This window comes from Dipteris shenzhenensis, chromosome 18 (assembly GCF_047967505.1).
Source record: "Dipteris shenzhenensis isolate YYH24624 ecotype China chromosome 18, Dip_SZ_1.0, whole genome shotgun sequence".
Lineage (NCBI taxonomy): Eukaryota > Viridiplantae > Streptophyta > Polypodiopsida > Gleicheniales > Dipteridaceae > Dipteris > Dipteris shenzhenensis.
The window spans coordinates 30,006,556-30,032,828 of record NC_141613.1 but is presented as its reverse complement, the minus strand read 5'-3'; the positions used below and the strand labels follow the sequence as shown (position 1 = coordinate 30,032,828).

The following is a 26,273-nucleotide window of genomic DNA, read 5'->3' as shown; positions in this document are numbered from 1 at the left end:
AGATACGTCGTAGTATTCATCGAGGTTGTTGTTGATGATGACATCAAACTATCAACCACGACAACCAGTCGTAAAAAGAAGATTCAGACAAGCGTCAACGATTTAGACACGATCCGTTTAGTCTAGATACAAACTACACTTTATGCACCATCTATAATCTATAATATATTAAGCAAACTAATCAGTTAGGACCATTCAGAGATTGTGGGCCCTTAGATTTAGGGTGATGAATGTAATGCGTTAGATCAAACGATCAGTTAGGTTCAGTTAGATTGAATCGGTCACACTGGCTTCCTGATTCTTGTTCTCTTGAATTTTCCGAAATGCTAGATGAGAGTCTCCACGGATTGGTGAGATCAGGAGAGGGGAATAAGACATTGCAATCGCTGTTGAGAATCAGAGGTGAAAAAGAAATGGAATATGAGTAGATACTGCAAGACTTGCGTGAGTCTTGAGGAGGACGCAAGAGACCTTGAGGTAGAATTGAAATGATTCAAGCTTTTGGCAATGGACGCGATTGAAAACCTAGATGCCTATCACATACTAGTAGATCCTTAGTCTGATCATTGATGGTTACATCTCTTAGTTTTGCAGGCTTTCTCATGAATTGACAATCTCATTTCAATCATACAATGTCTGCTCTACTTTGCGTAGACTGCTATGTTCAGGCAATTTCACTCCTAGGGGTCTTCATCGCGCGCGATCGATCTCCAAAGCTCTATGGGATCATGATTTTCCTGCAATCGCCGTTCTGGATAAAAATGGCGTGTCCTTTTCTCGTCCTTTGACACCGCATCTTCTTCCATCTTGTGAAGGCAAGAAAACTGCAAATGTGGAGGAAGTGATTATGCTCATCTGCTAAGATATAAATATATAAGCGTGGTGAAGCCTCGTGAATGCATCCTCCCTTACTTCCTTTACAAATATAGAACATGACCCTATGATTTTAATGCATCGTCTGTCATCTAGGCTGCAAATTCAGCCATCTTCTTCACGCCCAACGATGTGATGCATAGCAAGAGCATGCTATTTTCAAACTTTCATGAAGGCATAGAAGCTAGCATCAGAAACCTTCTGACTCTTTATAGTGGAAACAATTGCTGGTGCTGTTGTCATGGAATGCGACGGTACAATTGTAGCAATCCATGAATCAACGAGGACGTGCCTTGATAGACATAGTCATTTGAGAAAATGCTCACAGCCATGAATTGTTGCTTTTGTTGCATCTCGCGGGTTGCGACAATGCACAGCCTGCAATGGGATCGGAAGGATTCTTTACGTGAAACATTCCAGTAGAAGAATCAATCTGGGGGTAGCTGCACGATTCCTGTAAGAACTGCACACTCCAAAATCTCCACGATTGCTGGGAATTAGAACACAAACCAAGTTGCCCCAAAAGATATCTTGATCTATGCCCCAGCCCTAGTTTGGAAATTACCATCGGAATCAAGCCAATTGTTGTCGTTGAAACTGACGGGGATGATGAAGGAGTGGCTGCACTCGGACTTTCCGAAATTGGGTTCTTACTAACAAGTGAGGATTTGCAAAAGAGGAAAATCCCATCTCATGGTAAGGCAGAGCACTGGAGACCGTGGCGACGTATAGATGAATCTTGACCATTAATCTCTCCTTCACTCTCTTGCTCTCTCGCACACAAAGGAAAACGTTTACACACACACAGTACACAACTTGAGACTTACATCCAAGGATAAGGACAAAGCTCGCAAGCTTATAATAAGAGCTACAAGGGAAGCTTATTATAACTACAAGGGAAGTTGGAAGAGGGCCAACGTACATGACTAAGGATCTCACGAGCTGCAAAAACCCAATGAAGACTATCTGAGGCAAAAAAGAATTTCATTTTCTAATGCTATCGATGCACCACAAAAGATTAGAAATAGCGATGTGTATGAAAATTATAAGAGGTTGACGTATGCCATGCAAATGCAAATTCAGATGAGCTAGATCAAGCTTTTGAGAACACGATTTTACCAAGCATGAAGCAGAACTTTATCACCTCAAAAAAGGTAGGGGCATTCCACTCCCCTCACAAACCAACATGATAATGTAAAAGCATATAGCTTAGGGCCGCAAGGTTGTGAGAACAATATGGAAACACTTGCCAATTGCAATGAGGAAGGCATTGATATCTCGATTACACAAAATATTAACGAACGATTCCTCTTAGTGTATGGAATTAGAGAAATCAAGGAAGGTATTAGATTTTTAACTATATAAGTTTACATATAATATTAGAAGAGAAGATACGTTATCATGTACATAAACATGGAAAACAATATGATTTGCATGTTGTAGAGCCTAAATCTTTACCAAAAAATTGGGAAGAAAAGAAGTACAACATTGGTGTAACACGTGTTATAATTTTATATAAAAAATAAAAAAATCAAATTGATTATCAGCTTTTAATATGTCTCCTCATAGGACTTTATTGATGGATTATCAAAAAACTACTTCAAATGGAAAGAAAAAATATATAAAAAGAAAGAGGACAACATCCACTGCCAAAATAAAAGAACAAGTTTAAAATCTACATATTGAAGCAATTATGTATTCAACAACATGCTACAATCTTCATTGACAAGGAAAACAAACAAGAAAGAAAATGAACAAGTTCAAGCAACAACTCATTGACTTCAAGAACCTCACTTCATATTTCAATAGTCCAATCAATGGCTGTGTAACTCAAACTGATAAAATTTTGTGTTTTTTTTTTAAAAAAAAATCACTAACACACATATTTAGGAAATATATTATGCATAAAGGCATTTAATTTTTAAACTAAGAAAATCATATTACATTGATTACATTTTAGTCAAGAAGACATAATCATTGAAATTTATAATGATATCAATATTGGTTGATGAAAATACTGCTTATATTTAAAAATTTTGATTTAAAATAAGTTTATTTTTACACATATATATCAGAAATCTCAATAAAGTCATATCATTGTCATAGTACTTGATTATTAATAACACATGAACATTTGGTTGTTTATAGTTATATATTTTTACAAATGCATTATCATTTTTGAGAGAAAGAGAGAGAGAGAGAGAGCGTTTTATTCTTCACGGATAGAGATCATTTCTATTTGAAAAATCAAGAATGATGAAAAGATATTCAAAAATAGCAAAAAGGTCGGCCTATTTGGCTACCTCGGCAGCTAAAATATCAAATAAGACAAGAAAATTTGTGGATTTGCAAGACAAGGTTGACGATGCCGTGCCTTTCACAGTTTCCAGGAGGAGAACTTTCTACCAAATATTGCACTTTTTACATTCTATCAACTCCAACAATCTCTTTCCAATTGGATTTTGAGTAAGCAGAGCTTGGTTGCCATATGCCGGAAGCCCCCGCCTTACAACAGGGGTTGATATTGGAGATAGAAAGGAAAAGTCGCATCTCTCCTAATGAAATCATCTGGTACTAGACATCAAGAAACTTTCATGAATCTTTATTGAGGATTTGAAGCTAGATTCTTAGATTAAGAGAGTGGCAGTAGACGAATTTGATGTATGTTTTGGACTGGTATCGTGAGCAACTTGCTCATGAGACTAGACTCTGAGATGTCCATAGAAAGATAATAATGGCGTAGGCATGGACATATTATAGAGCTGGAAGTGTACGTGGTTTGAGATGCATATGAATAGCGAAAAGGGAAAGAAAAATTCAAAGGTTGATGCTTTATTGATATTTTTAGGGTCATTGTTTGCTTGGGTGTAGCCATTTTTGGTGAGATTCAGGGACTTTTCTATATATAGGTATCTTGCATGACCCATAACTTATGCATTGCTCAACGGAATTCGGCAAACTTTGTCTTCAAGTTGTAGTACACATTCCAAACTTGAACATGCTAGCAAAAAATTATGGCATAAGGATTTTGAACAAGACCATTAAATCATTACAAGTGCTATGTTGCATGTGAAGCATACAACCTTACAAGTGCTATGTTGCTATGTTAGATGTGCTATGTTGCATGCATCCTGAAGACTATAGGATATAGCAATTTATTCAAAAACATCAAAATTTTGTTCTATACATACATGCAACTAAGTAATCATTCTAAAGTACACTACAAGAGCTTCTCCTCAACCTAAGGACACACCTAAATGAGATCATTATGCATGGGTTAACTGGCCTCCAATGTTGTGCTAAAGTGATGCATACCCATTTGAGGGCATGCTCCATAACTTTCTTTTGATTTTTTAAAAACCAAAATGGATTGAAAATTTGGAATCCAAACTATTGGGTAATATGGTGGTGTGACATGAAGTTGGGGGTAATAAACTTCACGGACCTCTTTGAACACTTCCTGCTGCTTTCAAATTGAGTGATAGAGATGTTCATCACTGGGAAAGGGATATTAAAAAGAAGCTTTTATACCAAGAGACTACACCATACTATCCTCCCTTATATGAGAATGAAGATGGTAACATCCCAAGTGATGTTATACTCAAGCATAGGAAGAAGGAAAGGATCAGCGGAGGCCATAATCTCAACAAGCCGGTCTATGCCAAAGAGAAGAGCGATACGTTGTTGAAAGAAGATCTTGCGGCTCAACATGACATGGACTGATATATATCAAGGAGATTGAAGGGGCTGATTGGGTCAGATGGGTAGGTTCCGAGGAAACATTGCACCTCCTTCATAGACATCTTTACACTCACAACAAGACAAAGCACCTACAGACGCATTTACTAAACTTAAAAAAAAACTTACGGGCATATCTATTTGCACGTCTAGAGACCCGCATCTAACAGTGCATCTATATAGCAGACAGACACGCGTATAGACGTGCATATAGATGCGTAAATAGACGCTCTGCTAGAAAATTTTAAAAACAGACAGACGCATCGTTAAACGCGTGTATAGACGCATTTATAAACGATCTTATAGATGCTTTTATAGATGCACAAATAAATGCACCTCGAACAAACAGACGTGTATATAGACGCGTTTGTAGACGCTTTGATAGAGCGCTACATAATATTTTTTAAATTTACAGAATGCTGTGTATGTTGTGTATGCTATGTAGTTACAGGAATCCCATTTCCACATTGTGTGATTTAATTCTTATAGCCAATCGCATTTTAATTAGTACTCTTGCAAGCACGTCTATAGCCGATAATTACAATTCCAAATAAAACATTACAACTCCAAAACGTTTAGTTCACAAGGCATTCATTGATAGAACGTTGCACAAGAAAATTGAAAGCTCAAAAAGTGCTTGTATGTACATATAGCATGAAGCCAAGCCACATCCTGTGCCTTCAAGTACCAAAAATAAGAGGAGTGTATATACAAGAGGCACGAAGCCAAGCCAGTGGCTATAAGTATAAAAAAGAGTAGCTAGCACTACTTCTACGACTAATCTAAGTTCTCCACGTCCTCGCTCCCTTCTATGCTCCCTTTTGCACTCCCTTCTCCACCTCCTTCCTCGTCTTCTTCCTCGTCTTCTTGTGCAAGGGCGTGTAAACAAGGGACAACATATATCAATGTATGAAAAATCAAATCTTTACATATAATATTGACATTATTTAATTATTTTCAAATACCTCGGGGGACGCTCCCGGATGTACTGCTCCTTAGTAATCAACCCGTCATTATAAAAGTGCCTCCATGTATCTCCTTTACGATGGTGGCGGTGGTAGGCTGTCTCGATAGGAGTAGGGTACCTGCCCACGATATCAAGCTGCAAGATGACACAATTTGTGGAGGGGTTAGTACAAAGAAACAACCTCCTAATAAACTACATAAACAATATAATTTGAGATTGATACTTACAAATTGGGCCTCCCATGATTCAACACCCCCTGTTCCAAAATGCACGCTTCCATATTGCTCCATTTGGATCCTTCGTGCTTCCACGTGCTGCAGACTGCCTTCATTGCTTTGTTCCACTCACACTTATGAGCGGTGTGGGGTGGGCCCCTTGGTGGTTGACCTCCCTCGATCCTGGCAAGCTCCGCTAGTGCTTGCCTCTTAAGCGAAGATCTTTTATTGCCAAGTATCGTAACAATCTTTGACTTGGTCCATTTATCTGTGAACTAAAGATTGGGGGGGTTAGGATACCTAGAGCGAACAGCAGCGAGGGTCTCATCAGCCAACCTCTTTGGCTGGTCTTTGTAGTGGATAAAGCAATCTCTGTAATTGTTAGCAATTATAGAGTGCATGAAGGCCATGATGTCCTTCCCTCATGCATCCATCAAGATGCCTCCTGTCTGAGTGATGTCATAGAAGATCGTACCATCACTCGGAGGCACGTCTAAATCATCTGAATCAACCTCGTCCCCACCACCACCCATCCCAAAGCATGGTGCCATGCATCCCCCACCGCTCTCCTACTAGTATGCCTGCTATCGTGTCATGTCGAGCTAGTATACTGGCCACTCATAGCTGGAGACTACACGAGACTACGTGGACCACTCATAGCTGGAGAACCGAGTCTCGACTGCACAGGAGTACGTCGACGGCTCTGCGAGACAGAGGGACCTCCTGACAGCATGGGGGAAGGGGCATAAGACGGCATGGGGGAAGGGGCTCGACTGTGTAGTCGGCTGGGTTGTGCTGACTCCACTGGGGTAATCTCAGCTGGTGTGGGGTTGGGGTGGTTTGGAGTCTGTAGTGCCGACTCTTGGGGGGTGTTTAGAGTACCCGTCATGTAGCCGTATAACTCTCCAGGATTGGGAGGGTGCCCTAAAAGGTTATATAACTCCCGAAAGATGGTCTCCCGAAGATCAGGTGAGCCTAAAGAGTTTCCTCGCCACATGATGAACTAGAAAAAAAAAAGAAGAAGATTACTGATGAGCTGAGAAGAGAAAAAGAGAGAGAAAAAATACCATGAAAAGAGAGGGAAAGAGAGGATAAAAGAGAGAAGGAAAGAGAGGCAAATATAGGAAAAGAGAGAAGAAAAGAGAGGCAAATCCTTTTCTTGGAAGTGGAAGTGGAAAGGGAAAACGAAAGAGAAAGGAAAGGAAAGGGAAGGGAAGAGAAGAGAAGGGAAGGGAAGGGAAGGGAAGAGAAGCAAAGGGAAGGGAAGGGAAGGGAAGGGTCTAAAACTATCGGATCATGTCTATAGACGCGTCTGAGAAGTGCATCTATTTTTGCGTATAACATCGCGTCTATAGATGCGGCTATCTATTTCTGAAAACAGATTAGACACGCATATAGACGCGGTTTTAGATGCGCTCTGAGATGCGCTCCGACAGATGGACTATTCTAAAAGGTGGAAAAGGACATGCACTCGACACAAAAGCTTAACACTAAACCCAAAATCATTCGTTTCTTGGATACGACAAAGGATGACTCCAAAGAGAGAAACTTTCAAAGAAGATCAACCATAAAGAGACTTACCTTGGATAGAGGTATGGAAGCTTCTTGTCCTTCTTCAAAGTTGCTTCTCTTCCTTGTTCACCCTCTTCTCCTACATGCTTGGAGATGATTGTGTAAGCCTAGAAGTAGTGCTTGGAGATAAGTGTCGGACTGTGGATCTGTTAATAGGAAAGCAAGCAAGCCGCACAAAGCTTATGTGAAGAAAAGCAAAGCAAACGCGCTAAAAGTAGATTTGAAAACCGCATCTATAAGCGCATCTAATGGCGCATCTATACACGCGTCTAAATATGCGTGTAATTGCGCGTCTAAATACACAGATCAGATGCAATTTTAGACACGTCTATAGACGCGCACCACAGAACAAATAGACGCAGTTTTAGAGCACCTTTAAACGTGCCACAGAGTTTTAAGATTAAATATTTGAAGAAAAGCAATTTTTTTTTGGTTGTTTGTTTATAGGATGTCTTCATCTTCAACAAGTAGCTCCAGTGAGGATGAATCCCTCCGCATCCACCATCGCGAAATGTGGTTGGAGCAAAAAATCAAATGTATGTGTGATCGATGTCGAGGAAACATGTATCGTGCACACAGAATTACACTCAATCACATCTCAAAGTATGGAGAATGAAATGCGACCATAAACATGGTAAGTGTTAAAGAGTTAAGGTTGATTGAGATACCTATGGGTGTTCATATGTTTGAGTTATGATCCCATTTTAATTTGATACAGGATGCAATGCCACACCCGCATATGTTGCCCTATGCTCGCCGTGAGGAGGCGAAGCGTCGGTGATATGAGGTGGGATCTTCAGGAGGGACCGTTACGGATGCATGGAGTGATGGTGATAGTAGCCCTCTGCCATTACCTCATGAAGCCATGGAGGAGGAGGTGTTTGATGATATGGTGCGGGATTTATATGTCCATCAATCCAAAGGGAGGGATGATAGCATGGAGCAGGACGATCTTTTTACTGCAGCATCGACTCCATTGTTTGAAGGGTGCACATTCTCTATTCTACGTGCCTCCCTTAAGCTCATATCATGGCATTCCTCCCATCGATCAACCGATGGCAAGTGGAGAACTCCCGCAGACACTATTGCGTGGAAGCATATTGAAGACACATGGCCAAGCTTCAAGGAAGAACCTAGGAGCTTGAGACTTGGATTGGGTATGGACGGTGTGAACCCATTTGGTCTCAAAAGCACCTCTTACAATGTATGGCCAGTGATATTGGTGAATTATAATCTTCCACCCTCTATGGCTATTAAGAAAGGACATGTTATGTTGTCCCTTCTAATTCCAGAGAAACATAAAGTCAAAAATCTTGATGTTTATTTGGAGCCTTTGATTGATGAGCTAGAGATACTTTGGAGAGGTATCAAGGTGCATGATGTGAGCAGGCCTCCCTTGTCATGAGACTTCAACTACAAAGCAATCTTGATGTGGACGATGCATGACTTCCTAGGCTATGGCGAGTGTTTAGGTAAGCATTGCACTTTTAATTATGAGTAGGCAACCGATGTGGCACCTTGAACCCACCTTCAACTCTTAATTGCGTCTATTGTTCAGGTCTCACTACATCGGGTTACCATGCATGTCCTATTTGTCACTCCTTCGCTAGTTGCCTCATGGGCAGACGCATTGAATAAGGTCATCTATGAGAATCACCATTGATTTCTCCCACCTGATCATCCTACCTTGGAATGAAGTCCTTCCACAATCACTCACTACAGGAAATTGGATGAGAATTTGGGATGGTTCCACGACTCCTCGACCACTTGTCATGAGCCAGTAAGGGTTTGTAACTATTGTCTTTAGATACTCCATCTTTGATCGTTTACCATAAAGCTAGAAATAAAGATTGCCCGCTAATACCAACTTTTGTTTAGATACTCCATCTTTTATCGTTTACCATATTGGTCCCACCTCAAGATCAATCACCTGCTTGATCCCATGCATATCTTCAAGAATGTGGCATCTACCATTTGGGAGCATTTGAATGGGACACGAGATTCCATAGGCATAAGGGAGGATCTACATATGACACGGAGGATGCATGAAGCTTGGCCACAAGAGAGACCAAATGGGCATGTTTTTTTACCTCGTGCACTGTGGAGGTTATCAAAGCTAGAGACGGCGGTGAAGCACGCTATTACTACAATTTATACTCCCACTGGATGCATGAGGTGTTTGAAGGGGGGCTTTACAAAGAGCAAGAAAAGAGGTGTAGAGCAATTATATGGCTTGAAATATCATGATTGGCACAAGATGCTCCAAGTAAGTATTTTATGTGCATAATATCTTTTTCCTTTCAAATTTGTGAGTGAATAATTATAAGCAACTAATCAATCACCTCCTCGTGGGTTCAGTTCATACTACCTACTAGCATTTCTCGTAGTGCATCAAAGGACGTGAAGGATTGTATTTACAAGATGGGTGAGCTTGTGAGGTACTTTACATGATAGAAAATATGATGCATATCAATGCTCCATGCAAGGTATTCATATTGCTAATATGGTGTACTTTTTCATTTCTAGGTATGTCAGCTCAAAGGAATAGATCCCACCATGCTTGAGAATGCTCGAGTTATGTCAGTGGAGGTGGTTTGTTTAGTGGAGGAGACATTTCCACGTTTTATTCTCACAAGCCAACTACATCTTATAGTGCATTTGGTGGATGAGATTGCTATATGCGGTACTATACATGCACGATGGTTGTTCTTCCTCGAGCGCTTCATGAAGACCTTGAAGGGCTTCGTGGGACAAAATGCAAGACTCGAAGGTAGCATGGCCGAGGGTTAGTTGGTACAAGAGTCACTTGTATATATTTCTAAGTTTCATGTTAATGTGGATAGCTCTCTCCCACGACTATGGAGAGATGATGAAGACCTAAGGATGACCTCTATCATGCCTCAAGGGAAAGGACGCAACAAAGTCATAGACACAGAGTTGCTTAATAATATCAACCTCTATTGGGTGCTTAATAGTGATGTGATGAAAAGATGGGTGACAAGATACGAGGATGCAAAGGCAAGAAGACAAGAAGAAAGGGCCCTCTTTCCACACACCATGGATCTCGTGTGCCATACCCTCAGTATCTAAGAGCACTTCCAAAGGATTTTCATGTGGATTGGCTACTTGACGAAATGGAGAAAGCAGAGAAAGACGAGGGGATGCATATCACAATGGAAGAATGGGAGTATGCTAGGGGATGCATGAGCAAGGTCGGTATATAGAATGTTATGCATAAGTTAGGAGCTTTCAATAATTTAGATTGCTTATTTAATTGATTTTTTCTTGGTGTAGTGTATTATGTTTAATGCTATATGGTGTGAGGGCAAGCATTTTTGAACACAACGGATTGATGATAAGAGAAACACACAAGATTGCGGCGTCATTGCTAGCTTTGAGTGAGCCAATGGAGCCATGGATGATTATTGTGGCATAATCCAAGATATTATTAAGCTTGACTTTCGACGCTTCTTTGTGCATGTTTTGGATGTAAAGTGGTTTAAGGACGTGGTGGAAAGAGTCCCTAATGCAACAATCAAATGCAATGCAAGTGGCTTTGTAACTATTGACTCCACAAAGTTTGGGCAAAGTAGAAAGGACACACTAGTACTACCGCAACAATGTGAACAGGTACTGTGCACACATATAAAAATACTCACTTTTAAATATTTGATACCTTCGATGCAAGGAAAATAACATGATTGTATTTGTGTTTGAATTAGGTTGTCTATCAACCAATGGTGGATAATAATAGATGGTGGCATGTCATACCTATTATGCCACGTTTCAAAGTGATGTATAGTACATTTACTAATATGGAGCGTATGGAGGATGATCATGGCCATAGAGGTGATGATGACCGTGATACGAGAGAGGAGGATGATCATGAGATAGGAGATACAAATATTGAGGCCATTACCCATGAGGACGAGCCTACCATTGGTGATGCTGATTTCGATGAGCACATGAGTAGCACAAGTAGTAGTGGGTTGAATGTATCTGTAGATCTAAACACTTGTTTGGATTTTGAAGTAGATAGTTTGGAAAGGGTTGATCTCATTGAGGATGAGATTGAACCGTAACCCATCATTGATATTGGCAAAACTATTTTATATATTGTCTCATTCTCCTCACCTCACTTAATTCTTGTATATGTGGGCTTGCAAAAAAGCATTGATGTTTTTGTAAAAATTATGTGCATTGGTAATCATGGGCAATGTTTGGAAAGCAGTGATGTACACCAAAATCTCACTTTCTGTATTCTCTGTTTTGTGTCTAAATACACGTCTAAATACGTGTCTAATTCTCAGTGTAGACGTGCCAATACACGTGCAAATAGACGCTCTAACAGATGCAGTATTAGAGGGGCCCATATTTTCTTAGTGTAGATGTGCTAATAGATGTGTCAATACATGCACAAATAACCAACCTGTTAGACGCGCTATTCGATGTGCCCGTAATTTCTCTATTCAAGCAACGCCTATAGACGTGCCTGCTATTAAGCTCCAGCGTCTCATCACCGGAGGCGAGCGATCAGTAGGGCTAGGGATCAGGCTAACAAGACGAGGATCTGAAAGAAGGCACAGCTCAAGAGGACCAAGGATCAGGCCAACAAGATGAGGAGGACAAGGACAACGAGGACGATCCAAATGAGTAGTAGTAGTAGTAGTAGCAGTTTGCATATACTTCGCCATGTATGTGATTTTGTATATCCACTCGTTTGATAAATTTTGTACCCTTTTCAAAAGGGTAATTTTGTAACAAACAATGTTGTATATGTTCGACATGTATATCCTTTTGTTGCTCGATCATTTCATTTGAGCAATTTTGTATCACCCTTTTCGCAAGGGAAATTTTGTAATTTAAAAAAAAAGCATTAGTGGGGCAAAACAGGGCTTGCTATGGCCCTGTTTAGCCCCACTAATGCTTTTTTTTTACTTCTATTAATCGTCGCTATATAGCGATGTTTACTAGTGTCGCTATATAGCAACGATGATCAGTGTCGCTATATAGCAACGTTTAATAGCATCGCTATATAGCGACGCTTTATAGCGATGGTTCTTTTCTGACGCTTTTAGCGACTTTTATAACGACGTTTGTGCCCGTGAAAACAAAAAATTTATGTAAAAAGTGTCGGTATTTTCGTCGAAAAAGGGCCTATGCCTTGTAGTGTTTATAGAGATTTCTCACCCTCCTTCACCCATTTACAATTGCTTCCTATAGATTCCTTTCCCCATCAATCACATAAGCCTGTATGTCACCATTCATATCCTTTTTGGCTAGTCTTGCGATGTGTCCCATCAAAAGATGCTCAAGACTCTTAAAATATTGAGAAAGTCAAGAGTCTCCCCACATGGAGCCCATAGGGACCCTCTCTTTTCCATATGTCCACATCCTCCTTATTCCACATAGGAATTCTAGAAGGATTTCTCTTGACTCCACACTCCTCCACATGCCTTCCACATGCTTGGCATGTGATCTCTCTTATATTATTGGAACACATGGACATGAGCCCACCTCTTTATATGACTCACTCTTCCTATTTTATAAAAACCCCATAATACCCCATACACAAATAACTCTCAGCCCATACCAAGGGATTTATCATTCATACATATGGTATTTACAATGATCCATTCCACTCATCTTCTCAATCCCATACAATATCTTAGAAAATAGAAATAAGTGAGAGCTGCTAGGCTATCACTTGATACTCAAACTCTTATCAAACATAGAAGAAAGCAATACCAATGCCAAAAATAAAATAAAATCCAATTTTGGCATCACATCTTTCTCCCCCTAGCAGATCCTCTCTAGTGACAGAGAGGGTCTGTTGGCCCTCAAGGTGATCGAGCATAGAAGAATTTAGGGTGATACTCATTGGTGTGTCCAGGTATCACCAGGCCATCAACATCCTCAAGCTGATAGGTTTCATTCGTGAACTTCTTTTTGACTCGATATGGTCCCTCCCATTGGCCGATAAACTTTTTGTCTAGCCGCTTGTCCAGATGGTTATCAAATCTCATGACCAAATCTCCTTTTACAATATCTTTCTTCTTGCATAATTTGGTGTCAAAATGAGCCTTGCGCCTTTTTTTAGAAGCTTCCAAGTTTTGTAAGGCTTGTAATATGCATTCATTCAAGGCTTCTGGCTGTACCAAGTGTTGAGCATAGGCATCCTCCTATCCTTCTTTTCTTGCAACAGTAGTGCGAAGACTATGTATCTCTAATTCAATGGGCAAAATGGCTTCTATTTCATACACTAGTTGGAATGGTGTAAACCCAATAGCTAGCTTGTGTGTGGTTTTGTAAGCCCATAAAACTTATGCCAAGTGCCTATCCCAATGCCTTTTCTTGGTGTCTATAAGCTTTCCCATTGAATTGCACAACAATCCATTTATTTTCTCAGCCAAGCCATTACATTGGGGATAGTATGGCATTGACATGCTATGATTTATCTTTAGTTTATGCGCCACATCTTCAATTAGTTCATTTCTAAAAGAGGTTCCTCCATCAGTGATAATTTTCAAAGGACAACCAAAGCATGAACAAATTTGATCAAAGAGAAATTTTGGAACTGTGCTTGCCTTGCTACTGACTATGGCCTTGGCCTTTACCCACCGAGTCGCATAATCTGTGGCCACCAATAAATAATGCTTGCTCTGATATGAGCGAGCATTCATGACACATTTCTAGGATTCTCCTAGTCTCCATAAGATGGACCACCCGACGGAGCACCTTATCTTTTCCCAATTTATAAAGAATGTCATCAACAATAGTATAGGGACAAGCCTTCGTTACCAATCTTTTCTTCTATTGTGGAGTTAACCCTCGAGGAAACATGCCTTCTTTCGCATATTGCTGAACATCTTGCAATTCTGGCCATCTAGTGTCTACCTAGGAAACCACCCCCCAGTCTTGTACTACAATGGCTTGAGTAGCTAACTCATCTGCCCTTTGATTTTCTTTTATGTTTATATGAACAAACTTGCAAAAATCAAATTGACTACATAGTGCCTTCAAATGAGGACTTCTTGTCTTGTAATTCCCTTGCATTTGCTTTATAATAAACATTGAATCTCCTCTTACTTCCAATTCTTTAACTTGACTTTGAAGACAACCCTCCAAACCAAGAATCAAAACATTATACTCAGCCACATTGTTAGTTGTGATACTTGGAAGCTCTTGTCCTCTTGCCCACACCTGTTGACCTTCAGAATTCATCAAGACTATCCCCCCGGCTCCTTGTTGGTGTGAAGGACTAAAAGCCCCATCAAAATGCAAGACAAAAGATGTTGGTGGTGTCTCCCTTTCATCATTAATGTCCTCCTTATATTTCTTTTCTTCTCTTAGATCTTTCTGTCCTATGAGCAAATCTGCCATAGTGGACCTAGTGGTATTTTCAAAGACAAAAGAGAAAGAGGACTCTTGAAGCTCTGACAACCATTTTGCAAATCTCCCCCCAGGATTAGTCTTGCAAACTAGATATGCTAATACATACTGAGAGGTAAGGAAGAAAAATGGCCGAGGTAATAAATAGGAGCGAAACTTTCTGACTGAAAACACCAAAGAGAGGGCTTGCTACTCCATTTCTTCATACCTTGTTTCCACCTCTGTAAGCTATCGGCTGGCATAATAGATGGGTTGCATTCTACCTACCTCTCCTTTTTGTAGCAATATAGCACCAACTGAATGCAAAGATACACTTGGATTTACATAAAAGTCTTGAGACCAATTAGGGGACTTCAATATTGGGGCCTTACTCATGGCCTCCTTAAGTTGCTGAAAAGACTCTTGTTGCTCCACACCTCCTCCACACCCCATTGGAAAGAAACCCCTTTTCTTGTCAACAAGTTCATGGGATGCATTATCTCTGTGAAATCATCACAAAAGCGTTGATAATACTTGCTCTTTCCTAGAATTCTATAAACACCAGTGACACTCTCAGGACTTGGCAATGCCATGATTGCTTAAACCTTGTCAGGATCCATTTGCAAGCCTTCTTCAGACACATATGCCCCAACAAGACTACTTTTGTTTGAGCCAAATGACACTTGCTAGGATTAAGACACCCTTTTGCTTAATCAATCCTAGCTAAGGCCATCTTTAACTTCTCGATGTGATCTATGCGCATTGAGAATAAATGCAAAAATCATTCAAAAACACCCTTATGAACTTTCCCAAGTAAGGCTCAAGCACTTGACTCATGAACCTTTGAAATGTAGCTGGTGCATTGGTCAACCCAAAAGGGATCAGCCTGTAAGCAAAAACTCCCCAAGGTGTGGGTTTTCTTTTGATCTTCCTCTCGAATATGAATTTGAAAGTACCTAGAATACCCATCACATACAGAATGCATCCACTACTACGCACGGATCCTATTGCGACATTTACGTACTGACATTTAGTGCGCGCGGGGTGCTAATCGTTGGTATGAAAAGCGGGTCCTGTAAAGTACTTGATCATCTTTTTCAATAAAGTGTGGTGATTCTTGATGATCGTTGTCTTCTTCCTCAATATCATGCTCAAGGGGGTCACTATGTATAAACCCTCTATATCACGTGCGTTCAAGGCCTATTTCTAAAATCCCTTATCTGTAAATTTTTCATTAATAAAATGTACCCCTTTTCTATACAAATCTGTAAAATTTTTTCAAAATTAATTTAAATAGTCCCTTATGTATATTTATTTCTGTAACTTTTTGGAATAAAAAATATCCTTCTATTGAACTCACGTGATAGGGTTACATATGATGAGTGACCCCCCCAAGATATCGTGATCTCCATCTTCCTCCCATGCGATGTCATTATGCGTATCTTCCTCTTGGCTCATATTGTGATCTTCATCTTCTTTGCTAGATTCATTAATTGGATCCGGCATTGGTAGTGGCATCTCCATATCGACATCTCTATCTTCAAAAATTTGCTTACTTCGTGGTGCAACTTTTATCACGTACCACCATCTTAGATCAGAACGATCTGGATGAAAAACCACCTATATTGAAGATGGGTGCCAAATGTCATCAATTATATATATGAAATTATGCTCAAGTACATGTATCAATGGATCTTTAAAAACGAAAGCTTCAATTAATTAAATCATTAGTATGCACCTGCTCACAGTGCTCAGGAAGAACAAAAGTATAACTTTCATCGGTCCAATGTTTGGTGGAGTCTATTGCAAAGAAACCACTACTATCTTTTCTCACTGTCGCATGGGGACCGTTGTAAATATTTCTAAACCCTCGGGGGGGTCACTATGTATAAACCCTCTATATCACGTGCGTTCAAGGCCTATATTTAAAATCCCTTATCTGTAAATTTTGTCATTAATAAAATGTACCCCTTTTCTATACAAATCTGTAAATTTTTTCCAAAACTATTTTAAATAGTCCCTTATGTATATTTATTTCTGTAAATTCTAGGAATAAAAAATATCCTTCTTTTGAACTCACGTGATAGGGTTACATATGATGAGTGACCCCCCCGAGTCTAAACCATTTTACATCAAGAATGAAAATACCAAATCGTCTGAAATCCACTTCATAGATGTCGCGTATGGTTCCACAATAATCCAACTGTGAGGAGAGAAGATTGGTATCCGAAGCACTTGCTCGGCTGTCTTGTGTGAAGTTAGCCATGACTCCACAATCATACGTGACTCTCTTTGAATCGATCAATTCCACGTGAAAATGTCATCCATATGACCATAATGCACTGTACTTTTTGTACTGTAAAAGAGCATCATTAAAACAATGAAGATGCATCTATTTTATAGCGTATATTGCTACAAATAATCACTTAATTACGTCAAGAGGTAAGAAACTAAATGCACCATACATCCAAATGATAACTCTCGCTCGCGCTCGTTTATTGTCTCTCCATCGCATTCGGCTTTACGTAGAGCCAGTTGTAGCCAATTAAGTGACATGTGAGTGGGGAGAAGAGCCAGATCCCGTGGATATGGTTGTGATCGCCTGTACATTACTATGAATCTCGTCCTTGCATTTATTCTTTCTGCTTTGTCCACTTCATATCTCTCAATCCACTTCTGCATCTCAGGGCTATTGAGGATACAAAACTTATTGAATTTCTCCATTTTCTCTTCGCTCATCTTTCTTTCAATCCCTATTCCTTGGGGAACCTCGCCAACAATGCGATCATCATCCTTGTTATGCCAAGCTTGCGGCATATCGGGAGCTGTGGATGCAAGAAACTCTGTGATATATACTAATGACTCTTGCACAAGCCATCCCTCTGCCATGCTTGCTTCTGGTCTTGCTCTTTGTCTTACAAATCCCTTTAAAGTTTTCATAAACCACTCGAGAAAAAACATCTATCGACTATGAACGGTACCTGCAATAGCCACCTCATCAACTATGTGCACAAGCAAGTGGACTTGAGTTGTCATAATGCTCGAGGGAAAGTGCTTCTCAAGCAAGCATACGGCTTTGATGGATTCCACCCTAGAGTGATCGTGTCACCATTAGGGAGTTTGGTAGATATGAGGTAGATATATGGGGTTGAGGTAAAGCACTTTCATGTATGAAGTCTTGCAAAATTGCTGCTGCCCTAACAGTTGAGATTCTTGATTTGGACCTTCCTCTATTATCGTGAATGCTAAATTTGTTGCCGCCCTTTGCCTTGGTGACTAAATCCCAATATGTACCATGGGATAATCCAGTAATATTGCGATATGCCTTATTGCAAATCTTTTTTCCATTTACGAGAGGTTTTACCTTTTGTCTTGAACTTAGCCTTTTATTGCCATTTTGAAGAAAGCAAGAGAGACTTGTGAGAAGGTATTCATTTCTTTCGCTTCCTCTTCTTTGCCACACGTGTCCTCTACATTCCCTGATGTCTGCAAGATCAATGAAGCGCATACATCTTCGCTTGCAACATAGATATCCCAATGCATTTAACATGTTCTCCTCCTTCATTACTCTCTTCCTCTTTGGTTGCTTTTGTGGATCTGCCTAGATTCGCTTTCTCTTCATGCATATGTATGACCGTTTTCGTTCCTCGTGCATGTTGTTATCTGTATTTATGCACTTCTTCTCCTCACATTTGTTTGTAACCAAGCATCCATGATTGGTCATTGCATCCTTAGCCATATCACAATCAAAGTTAAATATTGAATAATCCTCTATTGATCTCATCCTCATTTTTAACATACTCTTAGGACCATTCAATGAATTCAATATTCTACGAGAGTATTGAGAACCTTGAAACTCTTCCACTCCTGAGAGAACATCGCTCATTGGGACATCTTGCATGGCTTTCACAAATCCACAAGCTTGATTGACACCAGGTTTGTTAATATGCATGAACTCATCCACACTTGACAAGACATCGTTATTGAAACCTTTGCCCTTCTCACTGTGCAAGAATTCATCCACCCCAGATAAGGCTTCGCTTCTAAAATCATTTTGTTTCTTGGAACCAATGAACTCATCCACTCCAAATAAGATGCCACTTCTATAATTGAGTACATTGAAATCATCCACATTTGAAGTGATAGAGCCTGGCACATGGGCATGCTTTTTAGGTCCTTTGATATTGTAGTATACCTTATCTTTATCATTGAAAACCACGTGCCTCTTTCTCATGTTAAAAAATTACATGCTCCATCTCATATTCTTGCCTACCTCATAGTAGGGATCACATAAGGATGTTATGTTATCAACCATACCATCATCAGTGACTTTTAGAATCCTCATCTATCATTAGGGAAAAAGGGAACTCATTTTTGGGCCCTGTAAGAAATTCACTATTTTTTGATTTATTTCTCTCCTAAAAGACCTCAAAAATAGTAAAATACAGAAACGTGGCTCAGAACTGTCAGTATTTGAATGAAAGTATAGATGAATTTATTGGGCAATATATCCATATTGAAGAAATATTTCATGATGTTAAAGGAACCATTGTGTATGATCCTTGGAACAATATATTTGTAGATCTACAACAACTTCAAAAAAGAATGGTCAAGTTTTATGGAATAACATTTGAGTAGTGCAAAGGCATTTTGAAATTTGTTATCAAATTGGATGAGTGTGAGGTTGTAAAGGAAAAGAAAATGGAAAGAGTTACTATTACATTGATGAATGGAGCAATCGATACATCATTGACTGAAGCGAGTTCGAAGTATTTTAGTGTGCAGTCAGAGAAACAAATATGGTGGTTAGGCTCATTCCAGGTATGATCATTTTTTGTTTTATACTTGATTTTGGTCATTGTTTTCAAATCTGTTATAGTAATACTTTTGTTTTCTATAATCTGGCAGGTGAAGACCGAAGACCATGAAACACTAGATTGGGTGTTTCACCACACGGAAATACCAAGAATAATCAAAAGACAAGTGCAAGGCGAGAATCTCCATGTTGCAGGAAAAGGTGATTTTCAAGTAGAGTGGCACATGGCCGGGGATCTTAAAACACTTAAGTGCATGTATAACATTAGTAAAGGAGGCAACTCAAAGTCTCCTTGTCTTTACTGCAAAGAATCAGCTCAAGTAATGGATTCAAAATGGTGGAAGAGAGCACCTAATAGAGATAAAGTTGACCCTGACTTCAAGGCCACATTCTGGACATTCCACTATGTAATGTTCACATCTGCACATTGCATGGTCTATGTCGAATTATTGAGAAATTGGTATTTTTATATATTGGATTTGCTTGGAAACTCCATCCCAAAAAAAATAGAAAGGATGCTCTTCAAGCATTGGAAAAAGTGTTATCCGATATAGGTCTGCATGGAGGAGATGTTCAAATCACAAAGGATTTTAAAAGGTCTAGGTACCAATCAAGCCCTCTATTGGTGGTGTTAAGGCAAGAAGATTCTTGTCTCGACCCAAACACAGTAAGCAAGTAAGGCAAGGTAGAACAGTTTCAAAGATTAATTATGGATTGTGGAAGCAAGTCCATAATGCTATGAAAGATCATGAGGCAGATGGGGAAGCACGAAATAGGAAAGCAAAGGTGTGGAGGTCTCTTGATCAACTCTTCATGTTCTGTGACAAAGTAACATGGACAAAGAGTGATTACAAGAGCTTTGAGGAGGCAATTAACCATTTTGGGAAGTCAATGAAAGACGCGTGGACAGCCTGCAATATAACTCACTACATGGTAAGGTTCTCTCTTTTTCTTTTACTTAAGTGTGATCCTCTTTTTTTTATTACTTACTATGCATTCTTATGTCTTACAGCATATCATATACAACCACCTTCCCTATTTTGTCAAAAAGTATGGATGCCCAGCAATTTGGTCTACCCAAGGCATGGAGAAGTCTCACTACATGGCACGTAATGCATTTTTCAGACACACACAACACTATGGAGGGAGTCAGAAGGCAAATAGTCTAAAGGAAGTCTTCCAATGGTTTTACCGAGGCATACTACAGAGGCTGCATGCTAAAAGAAAAGTTGCTAGCTCCAAAATCAAGCTTGCTTTTCTTCTAGCCCAAAAGCAAAGACGAAGACAAGCTCTAGACAATTCAATTGCAGCAGAGAGACATAGACAATGGAGGGAATCGAAGATATTTAGAAACCATAAATGGACAAGTAAACATGAATAGGACTCATTTGTAACTTATTGGTGTTATGTCCACATGTTTTCAAACTCATTCAATAGAAATTTTTTTTGTGGAACAAGTGACTCTTGGTGTTATGCAAAAAAAGTATTTCTTTTGTGAAACATATGATCTAAACTTAATACAATTTGTTCACAATTTCAATATATTGTTTGTTTAATATTTAACGACACCACTCTATGTAAATGTACAAATCATTTCATCTTCAACTTATTGTTCATTTATACAAGATCATACCAGATATCAAAGACTTTGTACAAATCAGTTCAAATTTAATATAATGTTTGTGCTACATTTTATGACTAAATCCTATTTCTCCCAGGGCCTGTCGATTGAAACTCTCTTTTTGATCTTGATTGGAGTCTTTTTCTTCTTTATTGGCTTGATGTCGACTGTCTGTTTATCAATGCTTGCCTCTGTTGCTTGTCTGGGAGGGGTATCCTTTTCTTCAGCTGTCTCCACTTGTTCCTCTCCTTGGACTGTGTGGCCTGATGTAATCATGGGTGGCTCTCGAAACCTTATGAGCTGGTGTTTTCCATAGCCCTCCAGACATTTGGGATCCTTAACATCACATGCTAATGCATAAGAAGTGTAAGACAAAAAGTAAGCGGCCCTAGAGGCCTGCTTATTCACATAATCTCCAAATATATCTATGGCAGACAACCTCTCTATCAAAATGATCTTTTCCTTTTGCCATGAAAGAACATGTCCACCTAAAGCCCTAGACAAACATTTTAAGAAGTAAACAATGGCTTCTCCATTGTTGCTCAACTCCCTATGGTAAATCAAGATCTTGGCACTGCCTAGATCATGAATATAATGAGCTAGGCCTGACATTTTGCGAAACCCAACCGGCCTGCTTCCACTTGATCTCTGGAGGAATGTGTCATCCTCAATTTGTAGCTGCCACATATCAAAAGATTGGAGTGAGACAATACACAACCTACAAAAACAAAGTTAAGCAGAAGTCAAAGTATTTGATTTGAAGTACCTTCTCATTTTCATCAGCAACAAGCAGTTCATCTTTCCAAAGATTTATCCCTCCCCCCTCTTGTCCAGCCTCTTCTTTAGGCTTTTCTGTGTATAGTGCTGAGAGATTCATAGCTTCCTGTGTGAGCTGGAAGGCAGCTTCATCTAGCTCTTGGAACTTTTCAGCCTCTTTGAAACAAAATGTAAGGGCCTCTATAGGATCAAAAATTGTTTCCATAGCCAGTAGTGAATGGTCATCCTCTATGCCAACCTCCTTGTCAAGCCTTGAAGCCCGGGCAATAAGGGAAATGGCATAGTCCTCCCTCAAATTGAACATACACTCTATATCATGGAGGAAAACATAATCTTTTCCACCATCAAGACACCTAGAAGCATGGGCACTGCATAGTTGCTGCTCTGAACATCAAAATCTTCAACTGGCTCAGCTCCCCTCAGAGCTTTTGTCCTCAGTTGAACAAGGTCAAGAGCAGCCACTTGCAGCCCCTCATCCTGAAGGTTGATATCTTCTTCTTGCTCTGCCATTTCTGTGACCAAAGAAACATCCTCCTTTTCCTCTGCTTCAGATGTGTCTTCTTCTTCAATCTCCTGCCCTTGTTTATCCAAAGACTCCTGACTGAAGACAATGTACATAAGAAATGCCTTGGTTTCCTCAAGCACTCTGCACTTTCTGGTGTGCAAAGTACAATGGAATTTATATTGATCAGGCAGGCTGTCAAATCTTCTGTTCACATGGTACCTCAGCCTGTCATTGGAGACAATATGATTTATATGCACAAAAACCTTTTCTCCTTCCACAATTCTTCCTGCCTCTGTCAGTTCTTTGAAGGTATCCCAATAGTTTGAAAGAAAATCTTTGTGATGCTCTAGTACAGAGCTCATTGTGAACTCCATGTTGAAAATACTATGGTATATATGGAAGTTACTCTGAGCCTTGCATTTGTGAAGAAACTCTAATAGGAGCAAATCTGGGGACTTGTCCTCTTCTGGTTCCATTTGTTTTTTGATGGAAGAATGAGCACTCTGCTCCAGTCTCTTCTTTTTGCCTGTTCAAAAACTTATATACTATGAATTCTATATGCTGACATATGCAATCAGTGAATGCATTGGATATCACCAAATAATTCCTTCATGACATCTCATGACTCACCTGGTGATTGCTGTGGTCTAATAATAGCAGTAGAAAAGTCCAGCTTCCTCTTGAAAGGTGGGGCCTGGGAGCCAGCTGTTCCAAAGCAAAAACATTTCTCATCATTAAGGAAGATTTCCACAGGGCTAAAGATATCAAATTAATGAGGTAGAAGTAAGAACCAAATCAGACACAGGAATTTGCAGCAAAATGCGATGGGAGACCATTTGGAAAATATAAAGCACTCTCCTCGCATTTTGTTGCAAATTCTCCAGTTCTGTTCATGTGCATGTCAAATCAAACACTAGGTTCATCTCAGTGATTCCTGGACACTATGATCTCATATGCAAGAGAAATGCTGGAGCTGAGTGACTCAGATTAGGAAAAAAGGGAGCTCATTTTGGGGCCTTGTAAGAAATTCACTATTTTCTCTTTTCTCTCTCTACAAAAGCAAGAAAATATGGATACTTGCATGAGAAATGTCAGTGTGAAAAGGAATAAATATATTCTTTCACATGCTTTACATTCAATGTTCATATAAGAGCAGCACTTTTCTATGCAGAATTTGGTGATTCTGACATCACAGACGCAGCCGGAACGGCCCAAAACCCCAAAAACGGCACTGGAAACGCTAGAATCGGATATCCGGAGGCCCGAAAACGGCTAAAAAAGGCCGAAAAGTGAGATTTGCAGCAAAACGCGATTTGGCACCTTTGCCCAGTTGTGAGAGTAAGGAGAATTGAATTGTCCTTTGGTTGAGCGGAAGCGTTTAGAGTGCTGAGGATGGATTTGACACAGGGTTGATTGAATTATTTGTTGCTTAGCGAATGATTCCGTCATCAGTATGGATGACATTAAGTGCTAATGTTGTGCTATTGTTGAGTTGACATTTTGGTGGGCTTGAGCAACGTGAAGGTAAGAATTAAGAATTTGGTGGGCTAATTGGAAAGAAAGAGGCATGGCACTTCTGAAGTACAAGGAGTTTAGTCAAAGACTTTTCCTTAATTTTGGGATATTCTGAGATAGGATGGTAGAAAGCAAGGTCATGGATGCATTAAAAGAAGATGACAGCGTCTAAAATGAGGAAAGGGCAAAGGCAACTGAACTTTCACATGAGTATAAGGCCAGAGAGGTTTCTTTTACTTGTAATGGAAATTTGAAAGGGATGAATTTAAACGGCCTACCTTGCAAATTTTAGGCTTTTCAAAAGGTGCCAAATCGCGTTTTGCTACAAATCTCACTTTTCGACCTTTTTTGGCCGTTTCCGGGCCTCGGGATGTCCGATTCCAGCATTTCCAGTGCCATTTTTGGGGTTTTGGGCCGTTCCAGACGCGTTTACGGTATTAGAATCACCAAATTCTGCACAAAAAATAAATTTTTAAAAGATTCAAATTAGATCACCTCATTAATGTGACATGCTTCTACGAACATATAGTACTATTTCTTTTTCTTATTTTCATCTTCTTTTGTTGAATTTTCAACGTTATGTTGGCCCAGGTTGAGAGCCTATTTTCTCTCTCTTCTAAAAGGCCCCAAAATGAGCTCCCTTTTTTTCTAATTTAACTTTTCATGAGGAATGTGTCAACAATAGGAATTTGCAGCAAAATGCGATATGGGCTATTTAGAGATTTATAAACCACTCTCCTCGCATTTTGTTGCAAATTCTCCAGTTCTGTTCATGTGCATGTCAAATCAAACACTAGGTTCATCTCAGTGATTCCTGGACACTATGATCTCATATGCAAGAGAAATGCTGGAGCTGAGTGAAAATTTTCATGAGGAATGTGTCAACAATAGGAATTTGCAGCAAAATGCGATATGGGCTATTTAGAGATTTATAAACCACTCTCCTCGCATTTTGTTGCAAATTTCTAGTTTCTATCCATATCCATCTCCAATCAAATTCCTGGGTGATTTACCACATTCTTGGACAGTATAAATTGAAAATGTAACAAGAAGGGTGGAGCTGAGTGAAGACATTTGGACATCAAAAATCCAATGGATGGAAGAAATATATATTAAAAAACATTGAAACCAATCTAGAATTCTGACCTTTTTTTTCCTTTTCCATGCTATTGGAGTTACACTGGTAAATCTCCTGCTCTTTCACTGGCTTGAACTCTGCACTCTAGGTAACCTAGAGATCTGGTAGTGGTAGTAGTCTTCAGGCAGTCTGGATGGAGTGTGCTGGGTAGGAAAGGATCAGAGAGAAGTAAATGGAAGATGCGAGGGTCGTGGCAAGGATGAAAGATTGGGAGGCAGGGGAGGGAAGAGTGGTTGTGGAATTGATTATGAAATCATGAATGGCACAAGTTCCAAGGCATAAAGTGTACCTTTCACACGTGCCAAATTTCAAACTCCAAGAGATCTGGGTCCCATCCACACGTGTGAAAAACGACTACATTCCACAGGTGTGGGATTTAGAAGATGCCTTATTTGTATTTGCACTTATTAATGGTATCCTGTTTCAGACCTCTTGCCCTCTAGTCTTTGCTCTCTTGCCTCCCTACCTCCATACTCTGCAACATCAGCGTCCTGTCCAGCAGCACAGGTTCATCCTCAGCATAGGTTACTCATCAGCAGCACAGCACATCCACAGATGGATTTCAGGTCAGTAATAATGGGTTCTCCCCTTAGTCTCTGCAATCTTCTTGCCTACAATAGAAACAATCCATCCTGCATGGAAATGCATAGACTCAAGTCGAGACAGAGAAATCACTATAGGAATGCAGATCTTCAAGTGTGATATTTGCATGTGAGGGTAAAACTATACTTATGGGTTCTTCCTTCAGTCTGTGCACACTTCTTGCCTTCCATAGACTCAATCCATCCTGCATGGTTATGCAAACACCTTCAAATGACTGAAGGCATATTCCAGCATGATGCCTCATGAATTTGCAGGAAAACGTGAGGAGAAGGCCTTAGGAATTTCAAACAGCTGAAATCGCGTTTTGTTGCAAATATTGAAATATTGCTTCATCAGCCCCTGTCATTCTGGTTTTGTGACTTCCATAGCTATCCATGGATGTAATCTTCTTGCATAAACTCCATTCATACTGTATTTAGTTGTAGAGAGAGAGAAATCACTGTAGGAATGCACCAGCATGTCATTTCAGGAATTTGCAGGAAAACGCGATTTGGACCTGTTTGGAATTTCAAACTCCTCGTATCGCATTTTATTGCAAATTTCTCTATATTGCTTCATCCAC

At 39.8% G+C, this 26,273-nt stretch overlaps 1 pseudogene; it reads right to left on the bottom strand.

Annotated features, from left to right (window-relative positions):
• Positions 1-1,112: 1,112 nt before the first annotated feature.
• LOC147891081 (putative F-box protein At4g22030) overlaps positions 1,113-26,273 on the bottom strand; it is a 36,669-nt pseudogene continuing 11,508 nt past the window's right edge.